Genomic DNA, 17088 nt, shown 5'->3' on the forward strand with positions numbered 1-17088 from the left:
GTATATGTCAGTAACAGAACAGAAACCTTGGTTTTGAGATTGATTCATGAACATGCTTCCTTTTCTATTATCCTGCTCCTTCTTTTCCCTTGCAGGAGTATAGAAGCTCAAATGAGATAATTTATGATATATAAAAAAATGGATGGCCACATAAATTAAGATGTAGATAAATAGTCTCTTTACATTCATTATATGAATGAGTATTGTTTATATATTGTACATAAGTATATATATATATATATCTATCTAAAGATGTATTTAAGAGATGCAGAAGATGGTGTGCTGGGCTTAGAGTCAGGAAGACATGAATCCGAATCCTGCCTCAGATGCTTACTAGCTGTGTTAACTGAGTTAGTCACAGCATCCCAGCTTCCATTTCTCCATCTGTAAAATGAGAAGTTTGAGCTCTGTTGCCTCTAAGGGTACCTTCTAGCTCTAAATTCACTATTAGCACGTATACCGGCAATGCTCCCAAGAGTTTTTTGGTGTTCTGACAAGGTCTGAGTCCTGACTCATCGACTTCCTTTCTCACCTAGTCTGTGCCGCCGCAAGAAAGAAAGGGCTAAGTTTCGAAAGTCACTTAGGTCTGGTCTGACTTGGCTTTAGTATTCTGTTCCCAAAGCAGTTACGACATCTCCTTTTAGAGGCAGTTCAGTCCCTCCCGGACACTACACATCTACCAGAGACACCCTGGGAATAAAAATGTGACTCGGGGATGAGAAGGAGGCGGGCATCGCTGTATTCCGGGGCTTGTTTTGAAACTAAGTTGCCAAATGTTTCCTGGAGCATACGTGTGGACCCAAGGTAACCATTGTATCGTGTTTTGGCGAGAGGAGGTTTCGGCTACGCTTTAAAATCTGATTATTCTTTCTTACGAAGCCAGCACTTCAACGACTGATTTCCGCGGGTCCTCCCCCAAAGTTCGAGGCTTCCGCACGGTCTCCACCTGTCATTTTTGTCCGTGACTTCCTCCTGACCCGCTCGGCTTCATGAGACTGTCCTGCTGATACGCCCGTATTCCATTTTTCGTGGCCCGGATCAAAAGGTTGTGTTTTACGGACTGGCCTTGAATGTAAGTGCTCTGCGGCAAGCCCCTGGCTGCGGGGAAGGGCGGCGGGCTTTCCCCCGCGTGCGTGTCGTCAGTGAGCGCAGGTCCAGCGCCTCATAGTTAAATTTCCCCAAGTGCTTGCAGTGCCTGCTTTCTCCTCTCCTACAGCGCGCGTGGGGGCGCGCGCGCTCTCGGTGGCACGGAGGAGCCTCTGGGCCGCCCCACTCGCGTCTGGGGGTCCCCCCGCAGCCCGCCTCGGGCCTCGCCGCTGGGCGTGAGTTACCCTAGCGGAGGCGTTTCCGCCCCCCGCCCCCGCGGCGGCCCGGCGGGCGCAGCCTCCCACGCGGCTCTCCTCCGGGGCTGCGAGACGGAAGCCGCTGCTCGCCAGGGGCGCCCGGACCGCCGCGGGGCGGCAGGTGAGGGAGGATCCCGAGGTAAGGCTGCTCTCCCTCCGCGGGGTTGCATCCGCCCTCCTCCCAGCCGCGGAGCCCCGCGCCCCTGGCCCCCCGCGGCACCGCCCCTTCTGGCCCAGCTCGGCGCGGCCGGCGGGCGAGGGCGGCGGGCGCCTTAGTCAGGGGCCCGGGCGGAGGCGCGCAGGCGCCGATGCGCGGGCCGCCGAGGGCAGGCGCGGTTCGTGGTCCTTGGAGAAGCTGCGCCGGGGGCTGCCCGGCCGGACAAGGGCGCGACGCCCGCTTCGGAGCAATCGGGCAGGGCCCGGGCTGAGAGCCGCGGCGCGCTCCGCTTCCCGGGCGCTCGGGCCGAGACCCCGCGGCGCGTTTCCCTTTGCGAGGCGAGGAGAGCTCGCCCGCTGCAGCTCACGCCTGGGAAAGCGCCCGGCCCGCGTCTGAGGGAGAGATTCGGAGGGGAAGTCGGGGGCGGCCGGGCGGGCGCCCCGGGAGGGAAGAGGCGGGCTGAAGGCTCGGGAGAACCGGGCTTGCATCAGCGCCTGCCGCAACCTCGCTCCGGGCCGCGCGCGTCCCTTCGCCTCCAGTTTCTTCGCGACTAAAGGAAAGGTTTGGATCGCCATTCCCAAGGCCTCTTCCCTTCTGAAAGACAGAACCGGCCTGAGGTGCAGGTGGTGACCCGGACGGAGCAAGGCCTTAGAGTTAGGAGACCTGACGTTTGTGGGAGTTTGTGCTCTTTCTGAGCCTCAGTTTCCTGAAGGAAGGTTGGAGGAGAGAATTCGAATCCTACCTCTCCTGTAGCCCGTGCCTCAGTTTCCTTTTCTGCAAAGTAAGAGAATGAAACCTGCTTACCTTTGAGGCTTCCCGTTCTGTTGTGGTGACCCCCTTTGCGGTTTTCTTGGCAAAGATGCTAGTGGGGTTTTGTCCTTTCTCTCCAGCTTTTTTTTTTGTAATAAATGTGGAAACTGAGGCTAACGGGGATATAAGAATCGTACAGCTAGTAAGCGTCTGAAGCGGGTGGAGCTGACTCCAGACCAGGCACTCTATGAACTGTGACACCTCAATTACCGGCTCTGAATCCTATGATTTTATCCCATTTTTTGGTACTCCATCCATCCAAGTAACAAGTCCTCTTTCCTCCTTTTTGCTTGTATAAAGAATAGAATTTAGGGTCATCTTCTTTGATTATTAGTCAAATAATTTTTATTTGTTTATTTATCCATTTATTTATTTATGTTTTTGGCTGAGGCAATTGAGGTTAAGTGACTTGCTCAGGGCCACACAGCTAGGAAGCGTTAAGTGTGAGGTCACATTTGAACCCAGACCCTGCTGACTTCAGGGCTAATTCTCTATCCACTATGCCACTTAGCCGCCCTCAAATATTATTTTTACTGCTTGCTCCATAAGGCTATTGCAAGAAAACTATTTTGTAGACCTTTTAAACCACTATTTAAATGTGTTAGGTATTTTTTAAGTTAGCTTCTAATAAGGCTCCTGAATAGTAACTCTGGATAAGAGTTACTAAATAGCCATGCTAGGTTTACAAGTCTCAATTGAGATTCTTTTTGAGACTGCTGAGGATTTTCAAAGATTTACTACCCTCTATACTCTGACTCACCTAATTAATAAAGACTTCTGATAAGAGGAGCTTCCTTATTGTCCTGGCCTAGTGTCTAGTCATTCCAGAATGCACTCCTTGTTTCACATGTTAATTTGCATGTGACCTTGTTTATCACTTACACCACATCATTGATTCAAGGAGATCCCTTAGACCTAGCTCTTCTAACTCTTAAGCAGTCCAACTGGTCCAGAGAAAGGAGCTGTGACTAATCCAGAACCTTGTACATATAGGAAGGGCTAACTCAGAAAATGTGATTGGCTGATTAGAGGTTCCCTCTATTGACTGCCTTTTTGGAGAAGATGAGCTTGTGTTTCCAGTTGGAATTTCCTTAGAGAGAAATAGAACATTTATTTATTAGGCACTTATTACGTGCCAGACCCTGCTAAGCAGTGGAGATAAAATACAGACAAGCTAGCTCCTTTCCATAAGGAGCTAGCACTTTAATGAAATGGGGAGGAGGAAGAGCACATGTAAAGGAGAACTGGAGATGGGGAGGAGACCAGAAAAGGGAAAGAGGGTTAATTAGAAAAGGAGAAGCCACTCTGTGAACCATCCTGAAAGGTCTGGTTGAAGGAAATAGAGTGGCTTGGACTTTGTAAACTTGGCCTACAAGTTTAAAGTCCTGGATCTTCTGGATGCATGGAAGCCCAGATTACCTCCTCCCCCCCCCCCCCCCCATCTTTTCCTGAACCATCTTCATCATAGTCCTCAAAGGTAAAAGAAAAACTAGAATTTGTTGTTTTGCTGTGTCTGATCTTCTGTGACCCCACTTGGACTCCCCCTCCCCTCCAAAGATACTGGAGTGGCTGCTTTTTCCTTTTCCAGCTCATTTCACAGATGAGGAAATGGAGGCAAACCAGATTAAGTGGCTTGCTCAGGATCATATAGCTATTAAGAGTCTGAGGCTAAATTTGAACTTAGATCCCTTTGACTCCAAGGCTGTCATTCTGTACTCACTGTGCCACTTAGCTGCCCCCCCTACTAGAAACCTCTTTACTTTTATTTAATCTTTGTACCCACCTCACCCTCATTGAATACACTGCTTTGCATACAATAGGGGTTTAATAAATGTTTATTATTATTGAAGTTTTACAATATACAATATGATTTTGGAAAGAACACTGAACTTGGTTGAATTCTGACTCCCCAAACTAGAATGGTTGGATGGGAGAACCAGTTAGTCTCTGAGCTTCAAGTTCCTCGTTTGTAAAGCAGGGATAATTGTATCACCTCTGAGAGTTTCTCTGATAGAAGCATTTTGTAAATTCAGATGTACTTGTGGATGTGAGATGATTATAGTGGATACCACTGTAGATTTCATTAAAATTCCATTCGGAGGCAGGAGCTGAGATGACCATTTTCCATCTTTATGTCCTTGTACTAGCTGTCTCTTATTCCTGGAATGCAATCCCTTATCCCATATGCTCTTTGGAATCCTTGATTTCCTTCAAGACTCAACTCAAACCCTATTTTCTGAATTCCCCTGCTGCCCAAGAGCTAGTGAAACTCCCTTCCAAAATTATTTTGTATTTTTTTCATCCTTTTTGCATATTCATATTGTTTCCCATATCAGAATCTAAGCTCTTTGAGGGCAGGATTTGTTTCATTTTTATCTCTCTATCTCTAGGGCTTACCTCAGAGCTTAGTATATAGTAAATCGCTTAATAAATGCTTGTTGGTTGATTGGACATACTCCCTCATTTTATAGATGAGGAGACTGAGTCTCAGAGAATTTTATTTCAACTAAACAATGGTTTATTAAATAGCTATTATATATTCCAGTTACTGTACTAAGTGCTGGAGATAAAATTTCTTTTTAAAAAGCCCTGTCCTCAAGGAGCTTAACTTCTATAAATGATTTGCCCCAAATCACATAGATGGCAAATAGTGGCTGAACCCAAATATTTTTAATAGTATTTTATTTTTCTAAATACATGCAAAAATAGTTTTTAGAATTCACCTTTGCAAAACCTTGTGTTCCAGATTTTTCTTCCTCTTTCTCCCTATTCTCCCTCTCCAAGACAGCAAACAATCTGACAAAGGTTAAACACGTGCAATTCTAAACATTAGATATTCATCATGCTGTGTAAGAAAAATGAGATCAAATTCTAAAGAAAAAAAAGCCAAGCAAATAAACAACAACAAAGGTGAAAATACTGTGTTTTGATCCACCTTCCACCTCCATAGTCCTCTCTCTGGATGCAGATGTAACTTTGCATCACAAGTCTATGGGAATTGCCTTGAATCATCTTGTTATGGAAAAGAGCCAAGTCCATCACAGTTGATTATCACATAATCTTGTTACTGTGTACAACGTTCTCTTGGCTGAACCCAGATTTGAATGAACTCAGGTCAGTCCCCCAACTCCAAATCCAGGGCTATTTCCACAGTGCCATCCATGCTGGTCTCAATAATAGCAAACATTTGTTAAGCAGCTACTCACAGCACACATACAAGTTAATGGAGGACTCTGCTGGAACTTTTCACCCCAGTCTATCTTCTCTAAACTTCCACAGTATTAGGCAGTCTATGTGTTATGTATGTCTTGTCTTGTTCTCTTATTGTTTCAAAGACATTTTGTCTCCTCAGCTGGATGGTGAACTCCAGTAGGAAAAGGAGCTAGTGCTTATTCTTCTTTGGTAACTTTCAGTGCACCTGGCACAGGGCTGGGTGCAACAACTATTTCACTGAATTGCTGGTTATTAAGTCAATAATCAATGTCAATAATAATAAATCCAGGCCTTAGGAGCAGAGACTCATGTCTGCCATTTTATATAATCTGGATCTCCAGACTTTGAATAAATGACCCAAAGTCAAGTTCAAGCTACTAGTTTCTTGAATAAAAACAAACCTTTTTCCTTCCCTAGATATAAATTTCCTCACTCCAGCACACAAAAATTCACATCTGAAATAGATTCACTTCATCAAATTTTGATATGACAGTTTTGTTCAGCCAGAGAATGGTTGTATCTGCTTTTATCTGAGACTGAGAGGAAGGGGAATATGATATTTGATCTCAGGGAGAATCAGCTTTGGCTTCTGTAGCAGAAAGCCCTGGGCAGAGTGGTAACTTAAATGGACTCAAGTAAATTTTTTTTTCTTGGCTCCAGACCAGGAAATATTGACAATAAAGATATCATTTATTTAGCTCCTGTTCAGAGGCCAAAGATAATTTTTTCCCCTCAACTGAAATTATTAGGCCTGATTTCAAAGTGGGAGGAGTTGAACTTGTGGGCTAAGGACGAAGGTGGTGGGATTTCCTTCTCTGAAAACTTTTATGGTAATAATTACTCAGATTTCTATAGTTAATTCAGAGTTTTTAAATAGTTCACATTAGATGGCTATTAAAAGTATTTACAGCCCTTTTTTTTTCATAGATGAGGAACATAATTTGGGGAAAATTAAGAGCTTGCTAAAAGTCTTAGAAGTAGTATGGGAGCCAAGTCTCCTGCCTCCCAAATCCTATATTCTTTCTACTTTACCAATATGACTCTTTGGGGCAGTAAGTCAATCAAGAATAATTTATTAAACATCTAATATATGGCAAGCACTGGATGGGGCTGCATTTAAGCCACTTTGTTGTGTAACAACCAGAATGGAAGATAATATTGTGCCAGTTAACATTTGGATAGATCCAATCAGTGCTGAACCTCCCCAGCCTTGTAGAGTTCCTTCTCACTTATATATGAACCTCAGAACAAAGATTTTCTTGGTTTTATTTTAAATTTTAATTTCATCTGAGCATGAGAGAGAGATAACTAGCCAAGGGGGTTCAATCTTTGGATCATACCCAGTACACTGTAGCAACCCACTCAAAGCCCCTCATGGGCCAGTTTTCTGTACCTTCTCCTATCCATTATGAGTAAAGATGATTCTATCAGTAGTAGGATAGAACACATGGTAGGTCTTGGGCAGGAATGATCTTAATTGGACACAGAAGAAAGCAAAGTTGTTTTTTGAGGCATTGGAGAACATAGACCTTCTTTTGGCAATGGAGAAACACTTCTCAGTCCTTGGAAAAAAGTTAGATAATTTTCCTAACTTTCCTACTTTGTTCAGGGCTCTCCCTGGATAGGTATCAGCTTGGTGGAAAGGTAGCAATTTTCTGATTATGGCTTTCTCTTGACTCAAAACTAGTTCTTTTCTTTGGGACTAGGGGACCAGGCTCCTTTCACATCCCAGATCATATCCACAATTTGATTAAATGAACATTTCCTAAAGTAACTGATGTGTACAAAGGTCAGTGGTCTGCCTTTGGGGGACACAAGATACATTAATGAGTAAGACATTCCTACCCTCAACCTTCCAGTAGATCATAAAGTGACAGAGATCATCTAGTTCAATCCTCCTTTCTTACTTTATAGAAGGTGAGACCCAGAAGGGCCTCATGGCCACGTGGCTAGAGAGTAAAACAGGGCAAGAATCTAGCTAGCAATTCTGTGTTACATGGGATGTTCACTAGGGTGAATCCATCTTTTAAAAATCCATTCCATCTTTTTCTAATGCAATGACAGCTATTCATTCCTTTGTTATAAAAGATCTTCCCTGAGAAAGCAGCATGGTATAAACTAGATAGCTTTAAATCTTTGTTGTTCAGTCATTTTTAGTCATGTCTGACTTTTTGTGACACCCATTTCAGGTTTTCTTGGGAAAGATTATGGTTTGCCATTTACTTTTCCAGCTCATTTTATAGGCAAAGAGGGATAAAAGTGAATTGAACTGAGTCAGCATACAGCTAATTAGTGTCTGAGATTGAATTTGAACTCATATTTTCCTGATTCCAGCTTTAGGATTCCATCCACTGTGCCACCTGATAGACCACACTTTAAATCTGTGTTCCTATAATTATGATTTCTTATTGCATTAAGTTCAGACTTTCTACTTGGCTTCCCTGATCTCTCCAACCTTATTTCTCCCTCCAGACATACCAGTTTTCAAACTTTCCAAAACCACAAGCTTGAATCTGATTTGCTCTTTTCTCATATTGTTTCTTAAAAAAAAAGAAAGAAAGAAAGATAGATAGATAGATAGATGGATGGATAGGATGATTTGGGTTTCCCCTAGTAGTCTGAGGTCCTATATTGGGAGAGAATAACTGATTTTAGCTTGCTTATACCTGGAAGGAGTGTAATTGTGTTGCTTGGTTCTCTTTTGGCAATTAAAAGTGTATTTATTAGTAGTCAATGAGAAAGGCACTGGCCGTCTACTTCCTAGGCTTTGCCCACAGTGCCCAAGAATCAGAATGCACCATGACAAGTATTAGTAATGTTCTCCATAGGTTCTTTGGTAGAAGCAGCCAATTAAAGAAAAAGAAGCAGGTGAAAGTGGTTCCTATGTGGGAACTTTGGAGCTAACAATAAGAATAGGAAGACCTCTTCATTTAAGTTCTATTCCTAGAAATGCTCAGATATATGGGCTCACTTAAAAACACAGTTGCTGGGCACTGGTCTCCCTTCTGAGGGGGAAGATGGAAGATTAGGGAATACATATTTACATTGTATTTTGAGATGGTTAAAAAACTTTTTGGATAATAGTGTCTTTTTTTTTTTTAATTTTTATTTAATAGCCTTTTATTTACAGGTTATATGCATGGGTAACTTTACAGCGTTAACAATTGCCAAACCTCTTGCTCCAATTTTTCACCTCTTACCCTCCACCCCCTCCCCTAGATGGCAGGATGACCAGTAGATGTTAAATACGTTAAAATATAAATTAGATACACAATAAGTATACATGACCAAAACAGGTAATAGTGTCTTAAAAATGGTTTGCTAGTCATCCCCTGGAATTGTGGTTTCTTGGCTTTCTTTCTTTCTTTTCTTTCTCATTTGCCCAATTCTTGCACATCATCTGTGTTCCCCTCCCCTGTTTGGCAAATGTATTGCTTGCCTAGCATTATGGAGGAAGTAGAAGAAGACATGGTCTTCTCTCTGTCCTGCAGGAACTCATAGGCTGACTTGCCTGGGGCACAGTTATATAGTAATATATATAATACAAGGTAACCAAAGGTGTCAGAAAGAACTGCCATAATAACTCATGTTTATATAGTTGTCATTTTTACAGTAACTTTCTTTACGAGTCACTTAAGTTTTTTGGGTCACAGTTTCCTAAGCTGTAAAATGAGAAGATTGGACAAGATGATCACTTAGATGTATTGCAGTAGCCTCATAATTGATCTGCTGGACTCCAGTCTCTTCCCTGCCTAATCCACTCTCTTCACAGCTGCCAAATGGATATTCCTAAAACATACATGCTCCTTCCCTGCTCAAGAAACTTCAGTGGCTCCCAGGCACTTCTAGGACAAAATACAAAGTCTCTTGACATTTAAAACACTTTACAATCTGTTTTCAATCTATTTTTTCCAGATTTATTTCCCATTACTCCCCCTCAAACTTTTTTTATGTTCTAGCCAAACTGGCCTGCTTAATGTTTTCCACACATGAAATTCTATCTCTCATCTCCATGCCTTTGCCTAAGCTCTCTCCAATTCTAATATGTTCCCTTTTCCCCTTTTATCCCTTGAAATCCTGAGTCTTCGATGCAGCTAGGGATTCCTAGCTCAGTTTCTTTATCCATAAAACGGGAACAATCATATTTTTTAAGTGCAAATTTATTTCAGGGATTTTCCTTAAGGCCCTACCCCTCTGAAATTGTGTTACATTTATTTTGATTATTTTATCATATACCATATACAAGCTGTTCTCTTTAGTTCCTTTCCTTGACTTTATTAAGTGCTGTTCTCCCATTCTTTACATCATGCATAGGGCCTAACTCATAATAGATAATCAATGATGAATGAATGAACAACAAGGTCATTGAGAAATTGAATATAGTGCCAAATAGAGGAATATGGAATTTATTCTAGTGACAGTTTGGACCCACTGGAATTTTTTGAGTAAAAAAGTGACATGGTTACCTGTGTTTAAGAATATCAATATGGTAGCTATGTGGAGAATGTGGTAATAGCTGGCATTTTTGTAGTGTTTTTAAAGTTTGCAAAGCAATTGCATGTTATTTTCTTAGAGAAGGAGAAACTTCCAGATCAAATTCTATGTTTCTGTGATCCAAAGGAGCTTTTAGGAGTCATTTTATCCATCCCCTTGCTTTCTGTCAAGGGCTTCAGCTGCCTTAGCCCTTGACCAGGAGTATGTGGTCTCTTATAACAGAGGGATCAGACAGGAAACCTCCAGCCAGGGAAATTTTGGATGAAGGCAAAGGGCCTGGAGGTGAGTCGTCACATTGGAATGCCCCCTTTGTGCATTGCATGTGTGCAAATCTGTCTTAGAGGAAGTTGACTGAATTAACCCGGTGTTATGTCTGACTTAGTCCACCACAATGATGATGAGTGCCCCACACTTAGGGAGCTTGCCCCCAAATGCCCAGGGAACTTGGGGTCAGGAGAAAAGGGGACATGGGGAGAGGAGGCTGGAGGCCAGAGCAACAGATGGAAAAGTGGGAAGGAGTTGGAGACATGGCCCCAGTTTCTGGAGCTGAGTCAGCCCTTGGAGCAGAGGGAATTCACCATCTGTCCAGCTGCAGGAGTGTTCATTCTTAACATTTTTGCAAAAAGAGATTTGGGGGAGAGGGGTGGTAGAAGCACATTCCCTTTCCTTTGGGGTCCTCAGGGATCCTCAGCCTCATTTATTTCAGCTGACTGATTTTACAATTGAGGAAACTGAGTCTTGGAGAAGGAAATGGATTGCTCAAGTCTTGTAGTTTTATAAAGTAGTCCTGGTCCAGGCCTGTTAATAGAGTCCGCCTCTCCTTGGGTGAACTATGGCCATCTGTGTTACTGGCTTGGTCTTCCAGACTTCTGCTGTGGCGGAATCCCAGAGAGGGGAAGGTGGGTCAGGAAGCTTGGGAGGGAGTGGTGCATGAGTCCTCCCCAGCCTGACATAAATACTCCCCCAATCCCAGGCTAGAAATGAGCTGTGATACTTTGCCTCACTACTCCCTGTGAAAAGTGGGGCCATGGTGGGGTGCAGGTCCTGCTGTCAACGCTGTGTGCTCTCAGTCCTATGCAGTCTGGCTTCTGGGACTCCCCCCAACACTGTATTTGGTTCTTTTCCTGTCAGACATTTAGAGATGTCCTTCCTTTTCTGCCCTCACCAGAGCCTTCTGCTTTAGTGCACTGTTCTGTTTGCTTGTTCCTCAGGGAACCTTGAACTTCCTTGTTCCTACTGATTCCTTCCTTCACCAGGAAAGCCATTCTTTCATGTCTCAGTCAGTTCACTCTTGTCTTTTAAGGAACAGCTACTTTGGGACCTTGGTCTTTTCTCAAGTCCTGGACCATTTTTAGACTAGTTCCTAGAGTTGTCCAGCTATCTTAATGCATTAGTGTATTCATTGCATATATATTTTATACATACACACACATTTACATACATATATATTTAATAAATATTGTATTTTATTTGCCTCCTAGACAAGAATTGCCATCTAGCTGCACAACGATAGAATACCTGGCCTGGAGTCAGGAAGATTCCTCTTCCTAGTACAAATCTGTCCTCAGACACTAGCTGTGTGATCCTGGGCAAGAAACTTAACCCTGTTTTGTTTCAGATTCCTTCATCTGTAAATGAGCTGGCGAAGGAAATGGCAAACCCCTCCAGTATTTTTGCTAAGGAAACCCCAAATGGAGACAGGACTGAAAAATAATGGAACAACAACTAATAAGGAGTAGCATTGTGACACAAGGGATAGACTGGACTCAGATCATTGCTTCTCTGACACTAGGGGTTGTGGGACCATGGGCAAAGGAATAACCTCTCTGAGCCTTAGGCAACTCTGTAGGATTTACTAAGTTATAGATGGGTACTAAATGAAGAGACTGTAAGCTTCAGGAGAATAGGAATTCTTACCTTCTTTCAAAGCTGAGTGACATAGTAGAAAGATTATGGAAATTGAAGTTAGGAAAACTGAGTTCATAACCCTGGCTTCAGTAATTACTCTGTTATGTCTTTAAATCTCAGTTTTGTCATCTGTAAAGGGGGAGTAATAATGTCCTTTTTTTTCTGCCTTGTATTTTGTAAGTACTTTGTAAATCTAAAAATCCTTTATAAATGGTGGTGTTATTATTCACAATAATCTTGATATTACTCATAATATCTTACACATAATAGATGCTTAATAAATGATGAATCAATGAGTAAAGGGTTTTTAGGAAACAAGAGACATTGACAAGGGAGGGGGAGACTACAGCTTTCTTTAACTAAGTGGAAAGGAATTCAGTCAAAGCCACAATAGTGCAACTGAATAAATGCTAAATTTGGAGTTAAGAGAATTTGGATTTGAATCTAGCCTCTTGGACATGTTGGACATCTTCTCTGGGAGTGTCTCAAAGTCATCATTTGTAAATTAAGAATAATATGGTGGGGAAAATCTTAGACTTGCAGTCAGAAGACTTGGGTTCAAATTATAGCTTTGAGCTGCTGCTATGTGAACATCAGCAAATCACTTACCTTTTCTGGGCCCCAGCTTTGAGCCTTAGAGGGAGACACATGGTCTTAGGCTCCTTCTACCTTAGGTAGAAATTCTATCTTATCAGCGGGAGAAGGCAGTGAAACAAGCAAAATAATTTATTCTTAGAAATTTCATTGGTGTACCTGTCATGCAAAGAGATATATTTCTATAGAATTTAGCAAAATATTGGCAGAAACTCCCAAAGGTGGGTGTAGGTCGGCATGGGTGTGTGGTTTGGAAGCTTATTCCCTAAATCTGAGTATTCTTGGATTTAGGGCCAGAAAGGACCTCAGGAATAATTTGTCCAATCACTTCATTTTATAGATGAGGAAACTAAAGCCTGGAGATGTTAAATGACCAACGCAGGATTACACAGGTGTAGAATTTAGACTCAGTGTCTCTAACTCCAACCCCAGTGTGCTCCCTGTTGTACAATGCTAGCATTTCTCCTTGGAAATTTTGTATTTGTTGTGTGCCCCTTTGGGGCAAGATCTCTGAGGTGTCTTTTTCTGAAGGAAGGATTTCAAGCCGTGTTCTCTAAGGCAAAAGTGCAGTTCAAACCTGGAGAGGAAACATGGCCCATGGGTGCCTTTGGCAGGAGTAGGAAGTAATGCATTTCCCCAGGTACTTATGTAAGTGTCTAGGTCTGAGCTAGGTGCAGATCCAACAGCTGCACCTGAGAAGCTCATGGTCGTGAGCAAACAAAAAACAACTGTTCCAGAGGATGTGGTATTCTGCACTGCAGTGTTTGGCACCTCTGCAGTAGGGTCTGGGAGCCCCCGAAAACCTCTAGCCAGGACCTGACTACAGACACTTCTCACTTGTTTTTAGTAGTAATAAAAATATAAAAAACTCCCATATATGTAGAAGGTACTGTTTAAAAAATGTTTAACTCACACTAATCCTTTGAAGGCAGTATATTGGCACACAAATGTTATCATTTCCATTTTACTAAAAGAAAACAATGGAACTCAAATTATTTATTTGCATTTACAGGCCCAGGAATTGTTAGAACTCATTCCCACCAATCGATGGGAGAGCAGAGACTTGAACTTAGTTTTTTGTACTCTGTCCATTACACAAATTGGCTTTTTGGAGAGGTCATTTCACTCTGACTCAGAACATTTCACAATATTTTTCACATTACTCTCTGTGAGGGTGAAAGGTAAGGGTCCTCTCCATGTCATGAGTACTCTCTGGAGTTCCTATCCTAGAGCAAAGCCAGCTAGGATTTCCCCTAAGGAATTGAGAGTCTTTTCTCTAATGACTTCAACTCAAACTCTTATTTTGGTATGGTCTCCCCACTATTAGATTCCTCTGGTAGTATCCCTGTTCTATTTAGCCAATTAACATCCATTAGATTTGAAAAGGGAATATTTATTTCAAAGATATAGGATAAATAGGATGTTATGTTATGTAAGAAAAATCAGACCAAAAGGGAAAAATCACAAGGAAGAAAAAGAAAACAAACAGAAAGGTGAAACCATTATGCTTTGATCCATTTTCAGTCTCCATAGTTCTTTCTCTGGATGCAGATTGCATTTTCCATCCTAAGTCTATTGGAATTGCCTTGAATCACTGTTGCTGAAGATCCAACCCATCAGTTGATTTTTGCTGTAACTGTGTGTCATGTTATCTTAATTCTGCTCACTTCACACAGCATCTCTTCATGTAAGTCTTTCCATTTTCATGTAAGTCTTTCCAGATTTTTTTGAAAACAACCTGCTGGTTGTTTCTTACAGAACAATAAAATTTCATAACACTCATATATCACAATTTGTTCAGCCATTCTTCAATAGATGGGCATCCACTCAGTTTCCAGTTTCTGACTACTACAAAGAGGGCTGTGACAAACATTCTTGCACATACAGGTCCCTTTCCCTTCTTTAAGATTTCTTTGGGAGATAAGCCCAGTAGAAACACTGCTGGATCAAGGGTTATGCACAGTCTGGTAGCCCTTTGGGCATAGTTCCAAATTACTCTCCAGAACTGTTGGATCATTTCACAAATCCACCAATGATGTATCAGTGTCCCAGTTTTCCCACATTCCCTTCAACATTTGTCATTATCTTTTCCTGTCACCTTGGCCAATCTGAGAGTTATGAAGTGCAGAGTTGTTTTAGTTTTCATTTCTCTAGTCAATAGTGATTTAGAGCATGTGTTCATCTGATTAAAAATGGCTTTAATTTCTTCATCTGAAAATTGTCTGTTCATATCCTTTACCAATTGTATCTCATTGGTTTTTGAGCAGAGTGGGCTTAGAAGTAACAGGTTTTACAAAAGATTAGTCCTTCCAACTTGTATCCAAATGCAGCATAGCTGCTGGCTGAAGCTTGGCTCCACTACCCCAGGATGGGGCCCTGAAGGTTGCTTCTCATGTTTTATGGCCTCAGAGGAGGACCAGCTGGCTGAAACCATGGCATGAACTCAACTCTCAGACCTGGGGGGCTTGTTCTCCTGGCCTTTACAGGGTCACAGCCTCCAATTTCCTTCTCCTAAAATAGAAGAACAAATATCAAGACCAAGAACTGAGGGCTGTCCTCAGGGACTCCCTGTTGACCTTGGATGGGAAGGGCCTGAAGCTTCTCCTTTTACATTGTCTCTTCTCCTTGGAGAAGAGGCAAACTGGACAAGGTCCTGATTTCTGGGTGCCTTCCGAATGCATAGTTGAATTATAGCTAGGCAGATATAGCTAATCTAAGAAGTTCCTACTTACAGGCTAGGACCACTGACAGAACATCGATGCTTGCCCCAAGTCTTTCCATTATAGATCATGATTCTCCAAGGAGCAGGCTCTCTGCCTCTTCCATGTAAAGAATTGGGTTATCAGTGGTTTGCTACATGCTCCTAAACACTGGGATCAGTGGCCTGTTACTTGCAGATGGAGAAACTGAGGTCCGATGGAGCAGAGGGAAAGCTGGGATTTGATCCTGAATCTCCTATCTCCCTGGGTCCTTGTTTGTCTCGTTATGGTGTGAACTTTAACCCACCGTATTCTCAGGAATTGCTAAAATGAGCCCATCTTGTTCCTGCTATCAATCATGATCAGGTCAGTTTTCCCAGACTGTCTGGTTAGCATAGAATGAGATGAATTCAGAGCTCTTAAATCAGTTCATTTGTGCTCCATTGTTAATCCATCCACCTCATCCTGACTCCTATCAGAGTGTCTCGATTAGCACATCTTGGACAATTTTGACTCCTGGTCAGTCAAACCTGGCTTCTCCTTGCCTGCATGGCCCCAGCTCCTCCCACACTCTTCCCCTTAGTCCCTAGACCCCATCCCCCTCCTTTCCCCTGAACCTTTAAAAGTCGTTCCCCCCAAAAGCAAGTTGCTTAATCACCTGACACTGGCTTGCTTAGTCGTGGTTGATTATATCTGTGAGCTGCTTCAGGTAATAAATCTGTTACTTGTGCTGAATGTCTGATTTGATTTTTTATGTCACTAATCCATTTCATACTTCTAGTTCCTGTTATTACTTCAATTAGAGAGGCAGTACGATATAGTGAATGGTAAAGAGGTTCATCTGGGAATCAGAACACTGAATTTGAATCTGGATCTAGCCTTTCACTAGTTGTGACTATGGCCATATCATTTAATTTCTTTGAGTTTCATGAAGTTTCTCCTCTGTAAAATAGAAATAAGGAACTTTCAGCTTCATAGTTTTGTTGTGGAGAAATGACTTCTAAATCTTAAAGCCCTATATAAATGTGAGCTGCTGCTGCAAGGAGATCTGTGATCTTCATAGGATTACACATTTGGAGCTGGGAGTGACCTTAGAAGGATGACTTCAAGTCCAAGCTCCTCATTTTACAGATGCGGAAACTGAGCCATAGAAAAATTAAACGAGTTTCCCATCTAGTGTCTGAGGATCATTTCAAGCTTACTCCACATCCAGTGTTATATGCACCAGGGTAGTCCTAGAGACCTCAGTAGTGTCTCTGCCTTTGCATTCTGTGTGATTCTTGTTCATGTCTATCTATAAACCCTCCTGAGCTTGGGATTCATTGGTGCAGTTCTTGGGAAATGACAGTCATCCCCAAACCACTACAAAGAGTCAAAGGAGAATGTTAGTAGGGAGATAACTGACTAAAAGTAAATAGTAAAGCATGGGTGCCTTATGTAGGTGCTTATTCCCTATTAAAGGTAACATGATATATGTAATCATGATTCCACCCTGGAAACTGCTTCCATTAATGCAGTTGAACAACTTCTCTGTAACTTAGAGGATTGTCTGGGAGCCTTGGGAGATTAAGTGACTTGCTCACAACCATATAATCAATAAGCATTTATTAAGTGCTTACTCTGTTCTAGGCACTGTACATGATCACAGAACATAGACACAAGTTGAAAGACTGCCCCTGCCCTCGTGGACCTTAAATTCTTTTTTTTTTTTTTTTTTAATTATAGCTTTTTATTGACAGTACATATGCATGAGTAATTTTTTTTACAACATTATCCCTTGCACTCACTTCTGTTCCAACTTTTCCCTTCCCTCCCTCCACCCCCTCCCCTAGATGACAGTCTCATACATGTTAAACATGTTAAAGTATAT

The 17088-nt window shown here is 42.3% G+C and overlaps 1 protein-coding gene across 7 annotated transcripts in view; it reads left to right on the forward strand.

The window, feature by feature from the left end:
- The first annotated feature begins 662 nt into the window (after positions 1 to 662).
- The window catches only part of ADCY7 (adenylate cyclase 7), a 107345-nt gene continuing 90919 nt past the window's right edge, over positions 663 to 17088 (forward strand). For 3 of the 7 annotated variants that reach the window (XR_004232272.1, XM_031954467.1, XM_012553795.3), the window contains exon 1: positions 663 to 1072. The gene's annotated coding sequence lies outside the window, so the exon portion shown is untranslated. Of the gene's footprint in view, positions 1073 to 1614; positions 2062 to 17088 lie in introns of those variants that run through there. The other 4 variants (XM_031954462.1, XM_031954463.1, XM_031954468.1 and 1 more) reach the window with 4 other exon arrangements.

This window comes from Sarcophilus harrisii, chromosome 2 (assembly GCF_902635505.1).
Source record: "Sarcophilus harrisii chromosome 2, mSarHar1.11, whole genome shotgun sequence".
Taxonomy (NCBI): domain Eukaryota; kingdom Metazoa; phylum Chordata; class Mammalia; order Dasyuromorphia; family Dasyuridae; genus Sarcophilus; species Sarcophilus harrisii.